The 20,690-nt window shown below is 38.7% G+C and overlaps 1 protein-coding gene across 1 annotated transcript in view; it reads left to right on the forward strand.

Annotated features, from left to right (window-relative positions):
* Nsf (N-ethylmaleimide sensitive factor, vesicle fusing ATPase) overlaps nt 1–20,690 on the forward strand; it is a 157,360-nt gene that overhangs the window by 63,093 nt on the left and 73,577 nt on the right. The gene's annotated exons all lie outside the window — the stretch shown is intronic.

The raw sequence follows: 20,690 nt of genomic DNA on the forward strand, positions 1-20,690 counted from the left end.
TTTTTTTTGTATGCTTTTTTTGAGGTGATAACAGAGATTGAACCCATGGCCTGGTGCATGCTAGGTGAGTACTTACTCACTGAGCTACATCCCCAGCCCTGAGTATGCACTTTTTTTCTTTTAACTTGGCTGAGCTCATATAGTATGTATCGTGTTTTTTCACATATTTACCAGTGTTCAATTCCCGAAGCCCTGAGTATTTTGATAACCAAGCATATACTACTAATAATATTGAAGACATATTTCTTTATATATTGTAGGAAGAAAAGTATCTGAAAGTCAAAGTGGCAGCAGACCTCTAGAGATACATATTGGAAAATTTACAATTAAATACTATATTCGCTTAATGCCAAATTTAAAATGAGACATAAAACAATAGAGTAAAATGCTTTTTAGATAGTTTAGTATCAGATGTGCACTATTAAAATATTAGCATATGTGATGTTTCCATTTAATTGTTTAACATTATATTCATATAGTGTATGTAGGTAAGAGAAATGTACCCTATCAGTGGTTATAACCAGATTGTAAATATGGGCATCTCTTCCATACCCTTTTTTCTGCCCCTTCTGCAACAACCCGGTTGCTCAGAGGTAGTCTAACAATGCCATTTCCAAGATGCTTCTCTTTTTTTGTTTTTAACCAAAGAATTTACTAATTGTTTAATTCACTCACTCTTATCATACATTATCATCTCAAAATATCAAGGAACTTAGTGTTATAAAATAAGGGTTGATAAACTCAGGCATGCTACCAAAAAAACAATTGCACCTATAGAACTATGGATATAATTTGAAATTATTTCTAGATATGAAAATACTAGCAAAGAACCTTCCCTTTGACTTTTTTTCTCCCTTTTCTGTCCATTCAATAAGTACAGAAATGTGCATAACTCCATGAGGTTGGTTAATAAAGGTTGCTCCCAAAAAGAGAAACCTTCCTTTCCTAGAAACTCTAACAAAAGGATTTCATAAAGGGATCATTTTGCTATTTGTGCTTTCAGCATATTCAGGCACTTCTCAGCACCAAGGCCTTGTTTGCCCTTTACATAGACAGCAATACTAAGTAAATGCATTTATCCAGCAATGAGTAAATAATCTGAATTTATCTCATGAAAAACCTGAAAACCTCTTCTTCCATTCACTTCCTTTCTCTCCCTGCCTCCTTCACCACCCAGTACCAGACAATCAAAGAGAGACACTTTAATAGTCATTCTGAAGATAGTTTCAAAAAACTACTATATAATACTAGCATTGAATAAATTGTATACATATAACAAAGGCTAGAACCTGAAAATATTTTATAAACATGAACTTATGGTCAAGAACTCTTTCCCTTCTCACTTCCTTCTAATCATTTTTCAGACTATGGGCAAGTATCAGCATTTACAGGTTGTGTTCAGAAAACAGTCTTTCCTGTGAAATTTTTAAGCATCAAGATACTCATATAAGATGTTTTAGTTTGCTGTCTCTTCTTTTTCACAAATACTAATAACCTCTTCATCATGTAGACAGCAAGGTATAAAATTAGGACCCATTTGTCCATTGTGTACACTATAAACACAGCAAAGGAAAACAAACTGCACAGCTCGTCCTGGACAAGATAGATTTTCCAAACACTGCAGAGAACTTTTTCTTCCTTCTTACACTTCTTTCTTCTCCCTCTATCCTCAAGCATAGGTTGTACCACTAAAACAGAAGACTTAATGATTCCATTTCCAAGTTGGACACCATGGTGCACAATTGTAGTCCTAGCACCTTGGGAGGCTGAGGCAAGAGAATTGCAATTAAATGAGAAGCTGACTTAAAATAAAAAGGGCTGGAGTTGTAGCTCAGTGGTAGAGCACCCCTAGGTTCAATCCCCAGTACCACAAAATAAAAATTGTATTTCCAAAAGAATAAGTTCATTAATTCCTTTTCCCAAACAATTAGTGATCATTTTTACCTTTACTTTATATCTCCAGATGCTTTTACCATACTCCATAAGAATTCTTACTGAAATGAATTATTAATATTCAAAACTTTTATTACATTTATTAAACCTTTTTCCCTTCTTCCACATAGGTATCTCTTCCAGGTTATTCTTATTTTCTAGGTTGTTGAAATCATGTTTTCTCCTCTTTTTTATTTACTTTGCGTGCATTTGTCAGTTCCATTACTAAATACTCCTGATTTTTTTTCATTTTCTGTTTTGTGGTTTTTGTTTTTTTTTTTGCGGTGTTGGAGATCGAATCCAGGGCCTTGTGCTTGCAAGGCAAGCACTCTACCGACTGAGCTATTTCCCCAACCCTGTTTTGTGTTTTTGGATAATTTCTTTTTTCTTTTTCTTTTTCCTTTTTCATAGTTTCAATGAATTACACTTGAATAATGGACAAATAGCCTCTTTATTATCTTCCTAGCCTTCAGTCTCCTTCCTTCCCACCCTTGAATATTTGAAAACTTACTGTGCAAAATCAGCTGGTTATATCAGAGAATGCCAAAGAAATTGTAGAATCTCAGCACAGCAGGGGACCTTAAGCATCATCTAGTTCACATACCTGTCTTTTGTTTGAATCTTCTCTATATTTCTGCTTAGTAATTTCTGCCAAGTTCCTTAGGCTAAGCTTGAATCTTCCAGTGACAGGAAATTCATTCTCCTAAGGCTTCATTCCCTTTTTGGACAACTGTAGGTTTGAGTCGAGTCTTCCTTTGCTAAGGTGAGATGTACATCCTTGTAGTTTCTATACCAGTTCTAGCTTTCTCTTAAGACTAGACAGAAAAAGAACAATCCTCCCTCCCTGTGAAAGCCCATTAGTATATGCAGAAGGCTGCTCTGTCCAGACCTCAGCTCTCCTCAGATTCATCTTTTCTCTAAGTTAAATCTCTCAGCTTGGTTGGTTTCTCCAACCATTCCTTTTGGGAGCTTCTCTTTAGTCCTTTAACATTCTATTCACTTCTCTGAACTTCAGTATTTGTTTGTATTTACCTTAAGTTGTGAAACCCAGGACTCAGGGGAGTACTGCAAATGTGGCCCCTGTTGTACAGTAGACCGGAACTAACCATCCCTTGTTCAAAACACCAGTCTTCTTTTAGTTCAGGCTGAAACAGCATTAACATTTTTGACATCCTCATTCTATCTTGACTCATAATGAATTTACTGTTGAGTAAAACTCAAGTCATCCCTCACAAAACCTTATCTCCCCCAGCTGCACTCAAGTACAGGAAACTTACATTTATTCTTGATAACTTTTATCTTGTTAGAGAGCTCTTTGCTTTTCTACAACTACACTTGTCAAGGAACTAGAAACTGCATCTTTATCTGCTTATAATTTGAGGGATAAAGCACATACACTAAGTAAAATTAAAACAAGAACTCTTAGAAGGCAACTGGATATAGTCAGTTGTAACTACCCTCAAAGTGTCCTTTGACCTGCATTTAGAGACACCTAGGGATGCTTGTTAAATAGTCAGCTTCCTCAGCTTCACTCCAGACTTGAATTCAAATTTCTAGGAGTGATGCCTGGACATACACATTTTTAACAAGCTCGGTTGGATGTTGGCACACACCAAAGTTTAACAACTGCGACTCTTAAGTATTGAAGAAATAACACCCAAAGATCTGATTCTGCTTAGGTGGTATTGATTAAGGAGGGGATGTTCTGAGGAACAGAAGAATATGAACCATTAAGCTGAGTTGAAGTTCCAGGTTTGGAAAAGAGGACTCAAGAAGTCAAGATACAAGCTAGACTGAAACAGTGGTCCTAGTAGAGCAGTAAGCAAAAGGAATTTGAAACCAAGGGATGTAGGGAACAAAGAAGAAAGAAAAAACTGTAAACTTCTGAAACCAATATGATACATGCTGCCAGATGGCAGCAAGGCAGGACCTGCTAGAGAAGAAGCATGATCTTTGTCATCAAGAATTCATGAAATACCAGGCAACACCCTAAGAGGGAGTGTAAAAGGGTGGGGGTGTCAGCAAAGATTAGTTTGGAGAGTTGTTCCACACAACCCATCTATAGTTCTGGGCTATCTAATGAGAAGATCTTTATTAAACCTCAGTTGACTAATTTGGATATAGAACCAGTCAGGGGTAGACATCTTGCACAGCTGCTTGGAGCTCAGGGCATAGGCCTTATTCATCGGCCTTTATCATAGCAGAACTCAGAGTGCTCTTGGCATTTTCAAGGCGGTGGGGCAGCAGCAAGTCTGTACTAGCCAGAATGATACCCAGAGAGTGGATGATCTGTTTTCTGTCCAAATGGGGTCAGGAGTAATGGTCTTAGTCTTAAATATTTCCTTCTTCTTAAAGATTTAGTGGTTGTTTTCTCTCATATGTGGAAGCTAGGGAGAAAAGAAAAAAAAACAGGGATGTCATAAAAATAGAAGGGTAACCATAGGGTAAAGGAAGGAGAGAGCAGGAGAAGGGAGGGAAGGACAGGAAGGGGAAGTCCTGGGGGTAATACTGAGCGAGTTGTGTTATATGCAGTATGAATGCACCACCAAGAAACCCACTATTCTGCATAATTAATATTCACCAATAAATAAAATTTTAAAAAGATTTGATGAATGCACAGATAAGTAAATCTAGATGATAACACATTTTAGATGCTGATTGACAATTTTTGAAATAAATGAAAGGCCCTTCTTCCTATATTATGAGTGGATGGAAACTTTGTTCCAACTCTTCATTGCCTGACTGGAAAAGACAACTGTTTCTTAGTTAATAATCATACTGTACTACTAAAATGGTAAGTCAAAGAGAACTAAGAAAATACCCATAACTGTAATTCCAATTAACATTTTTTAAAAGAACCAGAGGAGAAATTGAAATTTTGAAAAATTTAAATTAAAAGATCAAATATTAATCTTAATTATATTTTCTACAAGTGCATGCACTATTTAAAATCAAGCATTCAAACCTGGTTTGCACAACTGCATAGAGAAGCCTGCAAGGCTTATGACTGTGTCCTGACTTGCCACTAGTCTCTTGATAGCCTCTTCCTTTGGCAAATAGTGAATCTGCCTACATTTGAATTGGAAGCCACTTGGGATTCCCCTTTAAACTTCATTACTTATTAAAAACCCACTTCCCAGTTCTCTGTCTGTATACATCGTGTTGCCCATTAAATGTATTAAACACTTCTGTCCTGATGCTAATTTAACAGAGATCACTTATAATTTTTTGTCATTCTGTTTACCCTGATGTAAAATTAGAGTTTGCTGTAGTCTTTTCCCCTTCTGAATACCAAAAGTTGACTGGCAGTTTTTCTTCAATATAGCTGGCCTCTGATGACATCTAGGGAGAACAAAGAAAATTTACTGCTTTATAAAATAAAAGGTTTAGCAAATGCAAATTTGTCACATTTTGTATAATATTTTAAAAGTTCGTAAACAGTAAACATTATCATTTGTTCCCTGTGTTGAAGTGAGGCTATGTAATTTTGGGGGACATTTTAAGAAAGAGATTATAATTAGTTTTTTGACCATCTTATAAATATTTTCACATCTCGTTTTCATCAGTGGGGCTGGACATGCCTATCATGGTTGTCGTGGGCATGCCCTATTCTATTTAGACTCTTAGACCAGAAATCATCAGGCTGTCTCTAGCACGTACTCAGAAGCCTCTCAGAGTTCTCCCCACCAAAGTGTGCATGATCATAATCACTAGACAGCAACACCTGTGGCTCAGTGTCCAAAATGTTTATGTTGTTTGAATGTTACTTTGACTCAACTAGGAGAGCGGTAACTGGAAGATGAGAAAGAATATAATGTTAATCTACCTCAAACAGAGAGGCAAAGGGCGGGCTGTGGTGATCCAGGTTGTAAATACATTTTCAGGTGAAGTACCCAGAAATAACCCAATTGCTTCCAGTAGAATTAGGTAGTTCCAGATGAGTGCCAATAGAGCAGTGTGTATGCTCACTAAGAAAGGGACAGTGGCAGCTTTCTAATGCTTAGTAGTTAGGGACTGTAAGAGGGTAGCAGTTGGGGAGATAAGGGAAATTTTGGAGAAGAAACATGATACAACAGAGGGGAGGAAAGATAGAGGGATGCTGTACATGTGGAACTGATGGTCACGATAGCTTGGCTTTTAGGGAAGGGCTACCTGTTGACTCTACAAGAGTGGGGAAGGCTTGAGAAATCTGTTGAATTGACTCTGCGTGAAGCATAAGAGAAGTGAACGGGATTGACTCTGATAGTCCAGGGCAAGAATAACTAAAGCTACCAAGAATCCTGACTTTCTGAAATACTAGTAAAATCTTTATGAAAATGTTATATTCTAACTCATTTACTGTTGTGTTAAATTTGGAGTTTGATGTTCATCAATAGAATGGGTACTATTATTTGCAAGGTTCAGTGATAGTAGTGTTAAATGAAGTTTTAAAGGGCCAGATAGTCTTAATAGTCAATCTTGGAATTTGGTAAGCAAAATAGTCTTTTTTTTTTCCTCAAAATTTATGGTCACCTAACAGTGATCTAATTCTTGCATATCAATCAGAAGTCTGGTTTGATTTCACCACCCATCTACAATAAGATGATAAAAATAAACTCATATTAGTCAGGCACAGTGGCACACACCTTGTAATTCCAGCCTCTTGGGAAGCTGAGGTAGCAAGATCACAAGTTCAAGGACAGCCTGGACAATTTAGTGATACCCTTGTCTCAAAGTTTAAAAAGGGTAGAGGATGTAGCTCAGTGGTGAGGTACCCCTGGGTTCAATTCCTAGTACCCCCCCCAAAAGACTAATATTAATATGCAATATTTATGAGCTCTTACTATATACCAGGAAGTTTGCTAAGTGTTTTCTGGACATTTGGACATTATACTTAATCTTTATAACAATCTTCAAAAGTAGTTGCTATTTTTATTTCCAGCTATTTCCTGAAAGAACCAGGGTCTTAATCCAGGCAAGTTGGCTCTAGAGTCCCCACTTTTATCAATGCACATAAAACTGCTTATTTAACACAAAAGACTATCCTTTATTCTGAGATTATGTCTGTTCTCCCTTTTGATATTAAAATATATTTTCTTATATGAAATGGAGGTGATTGATGGTGGTGTCAGGTTTGATTTTTTTTTAAATACCTTACAAAATAAAAACTAAACAACCCAATGACAGCACTTCTCCCTGTATTTTTTAAAAATGATTTTTTGCTAGTTTGTGAAATTCTGGTCTGAGAACCACTTGTCAGAAGAGTAGGGCTCCTAGGAATTTTTAATGTTCTCTGGAGATTTCCATCTGATTTATTTTCTATTTAATCCAGTCAATCCTCACTTATCTTGCACCTAACTAGAAATCATATTTTCAGTCTTTTTTGACAGGAATCTGTTGTGAAACAATTAAAATGCAACTTTGTGATTCAAATTCTAGGAAATTATTAAAATACTTTATGACAAGGGGTCTAGAATGATAAAAACCCACTAGATTTGTACTAAATTCTTTGCAAAATGCAATCTTACAGTGAGGTTCCAATGTCTTATTCACTTAAATCCTTAGTAAACAATTGTATTATCCCTTTGCTCTGTTTATATTCTATAGCATTTAATATTATTCATACCTTCAATAAAAACTATTACTTAATGATGTCATAATAAACATCAGAAATTTTCATTGTCACTAACATTTGGAGAACAAAATGAAAATGAGGATAGGTAACACCTCTAGAAAAGAATGAACAACAGAGCCAGACAAAAGCTGTGGACCTTATTTATTCCTTAAGTGCAGTCTACACTGTGTGTTTTACCTGCAGAGTGTTATTGGTGACTTTAGCATCCCATTGATTTGCCCATCTCTCCTCAGTTTTCTTTTACTTCCTCGTGTGTATTTAACTTTTCTTTCAGTCCATCTTAGCCACCCACTTTGGTTGTACCCAGCACTTTGCCAGTCCCAGTAGCTGCACCACTCTTGAGTTTTCAGATGTGAGCTTCCTGCTCACTAGCTTCCTCCCATTTTTCCTTGCATATGTCTCACTCACTCCAGTTGGTTTACCACTTATTCCCCAGGTCTTCTGTCTTCTCTTCCTCTTTACCCAGCTTAGAGTCCCCCATCTATCACATCTCTCCCCTTCTGGCCTTGCTCTGCATTGTCTTTGTGGGTCAAAGTTGCAAGTGTTTCTCAGCTGTCTGCCTACTCTATGCCAGTACGCTTCCTTTCAAATGTGGGTTTAGAAAAATGCAAAACGATGGTGTCTGACCTTATTTTAAATTTATGAGCCATATCTCAAGTGGGCCCTCAGTATTTCTTGGTGTAAGCGTTTCCTGGTATTCCTTCTGTACTTCCCTGGTCCAGCCCATTTACTGTCCTACTCTCTGGGAGGACTAGTTCCTCTTTTACTCCCTCAAACTCCTAGCACTGCCTCTTCCCATCTTCCATCTTCACCAGTAGATAGTGACTACCTATATCTATATCTACATATAAGTAAAATTAGCAACTTGAACTCCAAAACCACATATATAAACCTATTTTGACCATTTTAAATGTACTTTTCACTTCTACCTGCCTTTCTGTTACTATAGTCAAGAACTGTGGATATGTTTGCACCTCCTCCAATTTACAGGGCACTTAGTAAAATAACTAACTGTGGTAAACTAACTAACAGTTAGAAAAATAACTAAGTTAAATACTTGGACACAGGAAATTTAAAAAAATGCTTTGGAGCTGTGTTTTTAGTAACTATGTTTGACTATACTTAGTTCTTATTTATGTAAGTTATAAAGGAAGGAAAATAGATGGGAATGACTTGGAAATGAAGATTAAAGCCTTATTTTGTGGAAATGATAAAAATGTTTAGTACAGTCATAAGATAGTTTTTAGCTTACCTTACACTTGGTGGGAAAATCAGGCAATAAAATTGAGTTGTAAATATGTTAATTTCAAATTAAAATAATTTAGTCCTGTTATTTACCTCATGTAGCTTACCTTTTTTTTTTCCCCCTTATCTTTTCTTTTTTTCTTTTTGTACCAAGGATTGAGCCTGGGGGCACATAACCACTATTTTCAGATGGGGTCTTATTAAGTTGTATAGGGCCTTGCTAAGTTACTGAGGCTGACTTTGAACTCTTGATGATCCTGTCTCAGCATCCTGAGCTGCTGGGATTACAGGCATGTGCCACTGCCCCCAGCTCATGTAGCTAATCTTCAGGACATAGTTTTGGGAAAGGCAATGGGGAGGGCCAAAACTAAAGAAGTCAAGATTTTTATGCCTGTTTAGGTGAAATTTATAGAGTTGAATATGAATCTACACCTTACCTAACACTGACTTACTTATATAATTCCAAGAGGATAGTCCCTCGATGACCTAAATCTCATATGCTGAATCACTTACATAATGGCATTCATTTGCTCAGGCAAAGTTCCCCACATATTTTCCTAATTCCCCGTGTTCTTTATCCCCTTCTCATGCCTTATTTTATAGATGACCTAGCTGGCCCCTGTTTTACATGGTAAACAGAACCCAAGAGGCTTCCTCTCCTCCCTTTACTTAACTAGTCTCAGAAGGCGAGGCATCCTGACCAACTCTCCCCCTGAATCCCTCTGTGTTGCCAGAGTTCCTGAAAATGTGATGTCCATGCCTGCTTAGACTCCTTCGCTTCCTTCTATGTAAAAAGACAGGCACCTCAACCCCAAATGCTCTGACCCTGATCTAAGATCCTGTGGTCCTGGTTAGTATGAACTTCCTGATTTTTAGGTCTAGTGGCTTCTTCCCAGGCAGGCTTCATCCCCTATCTCTGCAGCATGTGTCCCTTTCATCATATTTCTCTACTTAAAACTTTTTGTGGAGGCGATCCAAGATGGCGGCCTAGAGGGAGACTGCACCCCCGGTCGCTCCAGAACCCAGGAGTTAAGAAGGGGAGGCATTGAGAGACTCGGACTGAAGTGGAGCCACGGGTGAGTCTGCCCACTGGGTAAAGCTCGGCCCGGGTGGCAGGCCCAGATAGAGGTGGCTTATCGGAGCCGGGCAGGGCAGCTAGAGTCATCCACAGGCAGTCCTGCGCACTCCGGCCCCGCCCACACAGCCAGCTTCTCCAGGTTCTCGGAACGGAACTGGCCCGCTAGTGAGAGCCTGTCTGAACAGAGCACGCTCCGAGTCCCGGAGCTGCTGCAGTGCAGTGTACTCCTGCAAAGAACCAGCGGAGAGGCTCGATCTGCAGTTAGTCTCAGGGATAAGGTCAGGGCAGCCGGAGACCTCTTCAGGCGGCTCTGCCCACTCCGGCTGCGGGCTCTCTTCACGGGGCGATCCAAGATGGCGGCCTAGAGGGAGACTGCACCCCCGGTCGCTCCAGAACCCAGGAGTTAAGAAGGGGAGGCATTGAGAGACTCGGACTGAAGTGGAGCCACGGGTGAGTCTGCCCACTGGGTAAAGCTCGGCCCGGGTGGCAGGCCCAGATAGAGGTGGCTTATCGGAGCCGGGCAGGGCAGCTAGAGTCATCCACAGGCAGTCCTGCGCACTCCGGCCCCGCCCACACAGCCAGCTTCTCCAGGTTCTCGGAACGGAACTGGCCCGCTAGTGAGAGCCTGTCTGAACAGAGCACGCTCCGAGTCCCGGAGCTGCTGCAGTGCAGTGTACTCCTGCAAAGAACCAGCGGAGAGGCTCGATCTGCAGTCAGTCTCAGGGATAAGGTCAGGGCAGCCGGAGACCTCTTCAGGCGGCTCTGCCCACTCCGGCTGCGGGCTCTCTTCACGGGGCGATCCAAGATGGCGGCCTAGAGGGAGACTGCACCCCCGGTCACTCCAGAACCCAGGAGTTAAGAAGGGGAGGCATTGAGAGACTCGGACTGAAGTGGAGCCACGGGTGAGTCTGCCCACTGGGTAAAGCTCAGCCCGGGTGGCAGGCCCAGATAGAGGTGGCTTAGCAGAGCCGGGCAGGGCAGCTTGAGTCTTCCCAAGGTAGTCTTCCACACTCCGGCAGTGGGCTCTTCCCACACGGCCAGCTGCACGGTGCAGGCCCACAGTGAGAGCATTTCCGCACAGAGCCAGTTCCAAAACGTGGAACCAGTAGGGGGCTAGGGGCAGTATTCTTCGAATGAGCTGCTTTATCAGATTCCTCCAAGACATCAGGCTACTGAAGGCTGGGAGGTGATACACTGGAAATCTAGTGGGACACTATAAGCCAATAGTGGAAAACTGCAATATCTCAGGGTCCCATTGACAACTGACCATTATGAGAAAACAAGGGAAGAAAATGTCCCAAACAAACCTAGATACTACATCAATAAAACCCAATGACAGCAGAGCAGAAGAAATGTCAGAAAGGGAGTTCAGAATGTACGTAATTAAAACGATCAGGGAAGCTAATGAGGAGATGAAAGAGCAAATGCAGGCATTGAAGGAGGAGATGAAAGAGCAAATGCAGGCATTAAATGATCGCACCAATCAACAGTTAAAAGACCAAATACGGGAAGCAAGAGATCATTTCAATAAAGAGTTAGAGATACTGAAAAAAAACCAAACTGAAATCCTTGAAATGAAGGAAACAATAAACCAAGTTAAAAACTCCATAGAAAGCATAACCAATAGGATAGAACACCTGGAAGACAGAACCTCAGACATTGAAGACAAAATATTTAACCTTGAAAACAAAGTGGAACAAACAGAGAAGATGGTAAGAAATCATGAACAGAATCTCCAAGAACTATGGGATATCATGAAAAGGCCAAATTTGAGAATTATTGGGATTGAGGAAGGCTTAGAGAAACAAACCAAAGGAATGAACAATCTATTCAATGAAATAATAACAGAAAATTTCCCAAATCTGAAGAACGAAATGGAGAACCAAGTACAAGAGGCTTATAGAACTCCAAACATACAAAATTACAACAGACCCACACCAAGGCACATTATTATGAAAATACCTAACATACAAAATAAAGACAGAATTTTAAAGGCCGCGAGAGAAAAGAATCAAATTACATTCAGAGGGAAACCAATAAGAATATCAGCAGATTTTTCAATCCAGACCCTAAAAGCTAGAAGGGCCTGGAACAACATATACCAAGCCCTGAAAGAAAATGGATGCCAACCAAGAATCTTATACCCAGCAAAACTTACCTTCAAATTTGACGATGAAATAAGATCCTTCCATGATAAACAAAAGCTAAAGGAATTTACAAAAAGAAAGCCAGCATTACAGAACATTCTCAGCAAAATATTCCATGAGGAAGAGATGAAAAACAACGATGCAAATCAGCAACAGGAGGCGCTAGCCTAAAGGAATAGCCAAATAAAGGAGAAACCAAATCATGTCAAAAACAAATATGAGTCAATTGACTGGGAATACAAATCATATCACAATAATAACCCTGAATGTTAATGGCCTGAATTCATCAATCAAAAGACACAGACTGGCAGATTGGATTAAAAAGAAAAATCCAACAATATGCTGCCTGCAAGAGACACATCTCATAGAAAGAGACACCCATAGACTAAAGGTGAAAGGATGGGGAAAAACATACCATGCACACGGACACAGCAAAAAAGCAGGAGTATCCATCCTCATCTCAGATAATGTGGACTTCAAACCAAAACTAGTCAGAAGGGATAAAGAAGGACATTACATGCTGCTTAAGGGAAGCATAAATCAGCAAGACATAACAATCATAAATATCTATGCCCCGAACATTGGCTCATCCACGTACGTCAAACAAATCCTTCTCAATTCCAGAAATCAAATAGACCACAACACAATAATACTAGGCGATTTTAACACACCTCTCTCACCACTGGATAGATCGTCCAAACAAAAATTGAATAAAGAAACTATAGATCTCAACAACACAATCAGCAATTTAGACCTAACGGACATATATAGAATATACCATCCAACAAAGAATGAATACACTTTCTTCTCAGCAGCACATGGATCCTTCTCTAAAATAGACCATATTTTATGCCACAAAGCTACTGTTAGTAAATACAAGAAGATAGAGATACTACCTTGTACTCTATCAGATCATAATGGATTGAAATTAGAAATAAATGACAGAATAAAAAACAGAAACTTCTCCAATACCTGGAGACTAAATAATACACTATTATATGATGAATGGATAACAGAAGACATCAGGAGGGAAATAAAAAAATTCTTAGAAGTAAACGAGAACAAAGACACATCATATCAAAATCTCTGGGACACTATGAAAGCAGTACTTAGAGGAAGATTTATTTCATGGGGTGCATTCAAAAAAAGAAGTAGAAATCAACAAATAAACGAGTTAACACTACAGCTCAAAGCACTAGAAAAAGAAGAGCAGACCAATACCAAAAGTAGTAGAAGACGGGAAATAGTTAAAATCAGAGCCGAAATCAACGAAATCGAAACAAAAGAAACAATCGGAAAAATTAATAAAATAAATAGTTGGTTCTTTGAAAAAATAAATAAAATTGATAAACCCTTAGCCACACTAACAAAGCGAAAGAGGGAGAAAACTCAAATTACTAAAATTCGGAATGAACAAGGAAACATCACAACAGACACGAGTGAAATACAAAACATAATTAGAAGCTATTTCGAAAATCTATACTCCAACAAAACAGAAAACCTTGAAGACATCAACAAATTTCTAGAGACATATGAACTACCTAAACTGAACGAGGAGGACATACACAACTTAAATAAACCAATTTCAAGCAATGAAATAGAAGAGGTCATCAAAAGCCTACCAACAAAGAAAAGTCCAGGACCAGATGGGTTCTCAGCCGAGTTCTATAAAACCTTTAAAGAAGAGCTCATTCCAATACTCCTCAAACTATTCCATGAAATAGAAGAGGAGGGAACCCTACCAAACTCGTTCTATGAAGCCAATATCACCCTGATACCTAAACCAGACAGAGACACATCAAGGAAAGAAAATTTCAGACCAATATCCTTAATGAACATCGATGCAAAAATTCTCAACAAAATTTTAGCAAATCGCATACAAATATATATTAAAAAGATAGTGCACCACGATCAAGTGGGTTTTATCCCAGGGATGCAAGGTTGGTTCAACATTCGGAAATCAATAAATGTCATTCACCATATCAACAGACTTAAAGTTAAGAATCACATGATTATTTCAATAGATGCAGAAAAAGCATTTGATAAAATACAGCATCCCTTCATGCTCAAAACACTAGAAAAAATTGGGGTAGTGGGAACATTCCTAAACATTATAAAGGCCATCTACGCTAAGCCCATGGCTAATATCATTCTAAATGGTGAAAAACTGAAAGCGTTCCCCCTAAAAACTGGAACAAGGCAGGGATGCCCTCTTTCACCGCTTCTATTCAACATCGTCCTTGAGACTCTAGCCAGAGCAATCAGACAAACCAAAGAAATTAAAGGGATACGAATAGGAAAAGAAGAACTCAAACTATCCCTGTTCGCTGATGACATGATTATATATTTAGAGGAACCTGGAAATTCCACCAGAAAACTTTTAGAACTCATAAGTGAATTCAGTAAAGTAGCAGGTTACAAGATCAATGCTCATAAATCCAATGCATTTTTATACATAAGTGATGAATCTTCAGAAAGAGAAATTAGGAAAACTACCCCATTCACAATAGCATCGAAAAAAATAAAATACTTGGGAATCAATCTCACAAAAGAGGTGAAAGACCTCTACAATGAGAACTACAGAACACTAAAGAAAGAAATTCAAGAAAACCTTAGAAGATGGAAAGATCTCCCATGTTCCTGGATAGGCAGAATTAATATCGTCAAAATGGCTATACTACCTAAAGTTCTATACAGATTCAATGCAATTCCAATTAAAATCCCAATGATGTACCTCGCAGAAATAGAGCAAGCAATTATGAAATTCATCTGGAAGAATAAAAAACCTAGAATAGCTAAAGCAATCCTCAGTAGCAAGAGCGAAGCAGGGGGTATTGCAATACCAGATCTTCAACTCTACTACAAAGCAATAGTAACAAAAACGGCATGGTATTGGTACCAAAATAGACAGGTAGATCAATGGTACAGAATAGAGGACATGGACACAAACCCAAATAAATACAATTTTCTCATACTAGACAAAGGTTCCAACAATATGCAATGGAGAAAAGATAGCCTCTTCAACAAATGGTGCTGGGAAAACTGGAAAACTATATGCAATAGAATGAAACTAAACCCCTATCTCTCACCCTACACAAAACTCAACTCAAAATGGATCAAGGACCTCGGAATCAGACCAGAGACCCTGCATCTTATAGAAGAAAAAGTAGGTCCAAATCTTCAACTTGTTGGCTCAGGATCAGATTTCCTTAACAGGACTCCCATAGCACAAGAAATAAAAGCAAGAATCAACAACTGGGATAGATTCAAACTAAAAAGCTTTCTCTCAGCAAAGGAAACTATCAGAAATGTGAAGAGAGAGCCTACAGAGTGGGAGAATATCTTTGCCAACCATACCTCAGATAGAGCGCTAATTTCCAGAATCTATAAAGAACTCAAAAAACTCTACACGAAGAATACAAATAATCCAATCAACAAATGGGCTAAGGAAATGAACAGACACTTCACAGAAGAAGATGTACAAGTAATCACCAGATATATGAAAAAATGTTCAACATCCCTAGTAATAAGGGAAATGCAAATCAAAACCACCCTAAGATTTCATCTCACCCCAATTAGAATGGCGATTATCAAGAATACAAGCAACAATAGGTGTTGGCGAGGATGTGGTGAAAAAGGAACACTCATACATTGCTGGTGGGGTTGCAAATTAGTGCAACCACTCTGGAAAGCAGTGTGGAGATTCCTCAGAAAGCTTGGAATGGAAACACCATTTGACCCAGCTATCCCACTCCTTGGCCTATACCCAAAGGACTTCAAATCAGCATACTACAGAGATACAGCCACATCAATGTTCATTGCTGCTCAATTCACCATAGCCAGATTGTGGAACCAACCTAGATGCCCTTCAGTTGATGAATGGATAAAGAAACTGTGGCATATTTATACAATGGAATATTACTCCGCAATGAAGAATGATAAAATTATGGCATTTGTAGGCAAATGGTCGAAATTGGAGAATATCATGCTAAGTGAGATAAGCCAATCTCAAAAAACTAAAGGACAAATGATCTCGCTGATAAGCGGATGAGGACATATAATGGGGGGTGGGAGGGGCTAGCATTAGGTTTAGGGTTAGGTTTAGAGTTAGGCTAAGGAGAGCAGTAAGAATGAAGGAAAGAAGGACTGTGTAGAGGGAAAAGAGGGGTGGGAGGGGTGGGAGGGGTGGGGGGAGGGGAAAAATATAATAAACATCATTACCCTATGTAAACGTAAAAAAAATAAAAAAAAAAAATAAAAAAAAAAAAAAAAAAAAAAAAAAAAACTTTTTGTGGCTTTTCATGTGCCCAGAGCAAGCATCCAAAAATATTTTTAAGATGTCAGAATCAGTAGTTCTGATATCTTTTCTGAGTTTTCAACCTATATTTTTAATGGGCATTCCTGCCCAAATCTCAAATGCCTTATAGCCAAAAACAAAGTGATGCTGTCCCCATACTGGCTCCTCTTCTTGCCATCTTCTTGGTATATTCGAGGTTGTCATCATTGTACCCTTGTGTGCAGTCTAGAAACCACAAGGCCAGCATTGACTCCACCTCCTCTGATTTCTACTTGGTCTCTAAGCTCTGATGAATAGCTTTCATGTCTTCCTTTCTTTCCTTCCTACTCTTTTTTATGACTATTGACTCTTTCTACTCCTAGTCTCTTGTCTTGATCATTTCAATAGTGTGTTCAGCATTTTTAATTTGGATTCCATAGACTGACCTCAAAGACTTTAAGAATTCGCTCAAAATTATATGAAAATTTTGTACATGTGCATTTTTCAGGGGACGGGGAGGGGGGGCTCCGTTAGACTATTCCATGGGAAAGAAAGTGAGAAATAGAATGAGGGAACATGACAGTTTAAGTCAGCTCCACTGATTTTTTACTTTTATACCTTCCCTTTGCTATTTAATTCACTAACCCAGGATACTGATTTCTGTGTTGTGAGGGGGCTCTCATGATATTAAGATAAAGCAAAGAAAAAAAGGAGCAGCAGTCAGCCCAGCTCAGCAGTCAGACAGTCCAGCAGCTAAACATCAGAGGCTCCCTAGAATCAGAGCCAGGCTTTGATGTCCTGGAGAAGCTCAGGAGAAAGCTGGGGCATCAGCAGCAGTGGAAGGTGTCCTCCTAGGGGCTCTGGACCCAAGTTCTCATGTGCTTCCAGAGGACCAGGAGTGGTATGAAAGCTCAACTGGCAAAATAATGGTGAGTCAGTGTCTCTAGAAAAAGGTTAAAAATATTCCTCCACCTAGCATTCCACCCTCTGCATCTTTGTTTCTCAGTCCTTCCTTCACTCTACCAGCAGAGTTAGCTTTTATACACATTTCATTGCCTAAAAAACAAGTTAAAAACTCGTGGGCATGGTGTCAAGACCTGCCACAGTTACAAACCTGCCAGCCCTGTCTCCAGTCTCTGTCTTCCCCTCCAAAGCTCCAGACGCCACTGGCAGTTTTGAGAGAACAGCTTCCATATCCATATGTCTTTGCCTTTGACCTTGTGAATCTCTCCTTTTTTGGTGACATTTCCTCTCTGCTGCCCAACTATGAATCTACTCATCCTTTTAGGCCCAGATTTGATGTCACCTCTTCCCCTGTGTCCATCCCTAATTTTCTGCCATCACTCTGACAGAATCAGTCTCTTCTGGCTAGATTCCAAAAACATTTCATACATATCTCTGATATGTCATATTAAATTATAGATAACTTATTTTTATTTCTGTCTTTCCTACTAAGCCATAAATGCCCTGAAGGTAGGGACTGTCTTTTTCATGTTTGTATCCCTAACACCTACCCTTAGTACCTAGTCTAAACAGGAGCTTAATACACTTTTGTTGAATGGAATTAGTTTTTATGACTCATTTAAAATTAGAGACCAATGCTTATTTAATAAGTCAGAATAGACCATAATAATAATAGTCATAACAAAGTTCCATTTCCACTGCTTATTCAAGTAACTGATTCCTTTGTGGAAGTGGATTTTGAAAATCTTCACATGTCAGTGTATATTTTTGAAGTGCTTACTTGAGATACTAAAAGAATTATAGTACTAATGCAGACTAGAGCTTCTAAGACATCCCTGTTGATGTTATATTGAATATATTCTCTCATATACATTTTATATATACATATATATAAAATAAGATACATAGATATGCATTTTTATCTGTTTTTCTCTTAACCTTCATGGTAATGCTTTGTGAATTACTTATTTTATAAGATCTGAGTCAGTTTAATTCAAAACACAGTAAACTGAGCATTTTCCATGTACAAAAAGAATTGTAAAATTAGGATTTTATTATTTATATATTATAAAGTTTGTTTTTCTAAATTAAGGAAGTCTCAATAATTACAAATGTCTTTTTTTTCTTTCAGTATTTTAATTTAGCAGTGAAAGAAAGCATTGCTCCATAAATTAAGAGCTTCAAATAATTTTGAAAAATGACCTTTCCATAATTTTCTTTGTTTTCCTAAAAGGAAGCAACCATTTAATTATTAAGTCCTTTATTGGCTATACATTATGAGCTAGGTATTATGTTGGATGTTTTCATTTCAAGGTTAATAAGATGGTACTTGCCCTTGAATAGTATATCAGGTAATAGAGAAGAAGGTGAATAAACAAATGATTATAGTGTAAGCCTTGGAAAAAAGAAAGGAAACTTCTTTGAGAACTGAGGTTGAGGTTGAAAATGAATGCGTCTGCTGACCAGCTTGTAGCTAGAGAAGCAGAGAGCTGAAGGGAGTTTGTGCTTGATAATCTTTTTTTCCCTCTTCTTCTTTTAATATGTGAAGTAGGAATCAGGAATCTAGGTCATGTCTAAGAATTAATGGCATGGGGTAGCTCTGGAGAAGAAAAGAACAGGGAAGATTTGGATACTTAATAAGGAGAATTAGAGAGGAGCTAACAAAGACAAGTGAAGAGTGGCATGCAGAATTGAGAAAGCAGGGAGTGTCGAACTGAAACTGGATGCCGTGAAACTGAGCGGATATCAGTCAGCACAGTGGGGTAATTTTCTCTGGCGGTGCTCTGTGGCCAGTGTGTGGATGCAATAAAGCCATATTGTGTTCAGGGCTCACAGGATGGGCATGACAAAATAGAAAAAGGTCAGAGAGTTGAGTCCTTCCAAGAAAATATGACTCAATATGGAAGTAAGGTGAAGAAAAAGCCAATAAACTTGGAGAAAGTGAAAAGTCAAGAAACTAGAGATGAGGATAAGGCCTGGGACTTTGTAGGTACTTAGCAAATCTTCTCATTCTGCTTTCTATTGTCCTTTCTTTGTACCTATTCCCCTCTCCCCCCATCTGCCTCTGCTGTGGTTCAGACATGTGAATGGTTTGCAGTTGACTTAAAGGAGATCAGGAGCCAGGTTCCAAAGTGGGTCCCAGTGACTTGGATGCTGGCAGTGCTTGGTGGTGCTGAGAGAAGCTCCAGACTTGTCCCCTCACCTCCCCACCACTCCTGATTGAAGGGTGGGTCAAAACATGAAGACATATTGGGCCATGGTTCTTAGGGCATGGATTTAGTCTGTGATGAGAAGGGTTATGACTCTGAGTCTTCAAGGGTTACCATTAAGCTCCCTTCTCCCTACAAGCTAAACTATAAGCACAGATCTTAGTTCTTTCAAGGTTTTAAAAGGGAGTTTTTTCTTGATATAAGGATAGATGCAAGGACCATACTGGCAACACAGAGATCTTCCTCCTTAGAATCTAACATTGCTAGTAGAGTTTATTGTATCATGTAACATATTTTATATAAGCAATACATAGTTGTACTCTTTCCTTAAAGATGTGCTTTTTAACATTGTCATTTCAAATAAAGACAAACTATTTTCTATGGAAACACACACATGTACACAATATTTCCAGAGATTTTTTTTTCCACCTGTAGTTATCACACTGAAATCAAATAATTCCATTATTTTAGAGTGCTTTTTTGGGGTATGTAGTAGAAAGAAAAAACTAATTATAAAAGAGCCATGTACCTTACTGTGCAACTGCTAGAAAGGTGAGGGTACCCAGAGGAATGAACATAGGTCATAGGTCTTCATTTTAAGAACTGAAGTAAACATATAGAGTTGGCTAGAGCACCTAGATCATCAGTTGTGCTATTTTGGATGGTTAATGGAAGCTTTAAGGCTTTAGCAGTGCCACCTAGAAAATAATTGAGTGCTGCTTCTGAAACTTCATTTTCACCTGGGTTGCTCTAAAGAAGCATGTTGCCTCACTTGACATTAGTCACACAAAGAAATTTAGCTTTATCCACAGAGTTGGTGACATCCATCTGGATCCTTGAATTCCTCTATGCCCAACCAATTCAGCTTGCTTGCCCTTTGTTGAAGTGCTTGTATTGACAGGTTGACCCAAAATTCTATGCATTATACTCTCTAGAGCTTACTGTATCATGACAGATTCATTTGGGTTACCCCACCCACCCACCAACCTTAAAGGGTAATGAAAATAAGTAATATTTCCTAATTATATATTTAGGTCAAAGAGACATTTTCAGCATTAAGACTGTTTGTTCTAAGTGTTAGTTCAAATATACTTTTCCAAAGACCTTTAGCTGGCAACTTTTTCCCCTCAAACATTAATGCTGATTTAGGAATGGTTTCTGAATTTTATTTTAAAGAGAGAAAGATGGATACAGAGATACTGTTCATTTTTGTTCTGTTCATGGT

The sequence above is a fragment of the Sciurus carolinensis genome, chromosome 3, assembly GCF_902686445.1.
Source record: "Sciurus carolinensis chromosome 3, mSciCar1.2, whole genome shotgun sequence".
Lineage (NCBI taxonomy): Eukaryota > Metazoa > Chordata > Mammalia > Rodentia > Sciuridae > Sciurus > Sciurus carolinensis.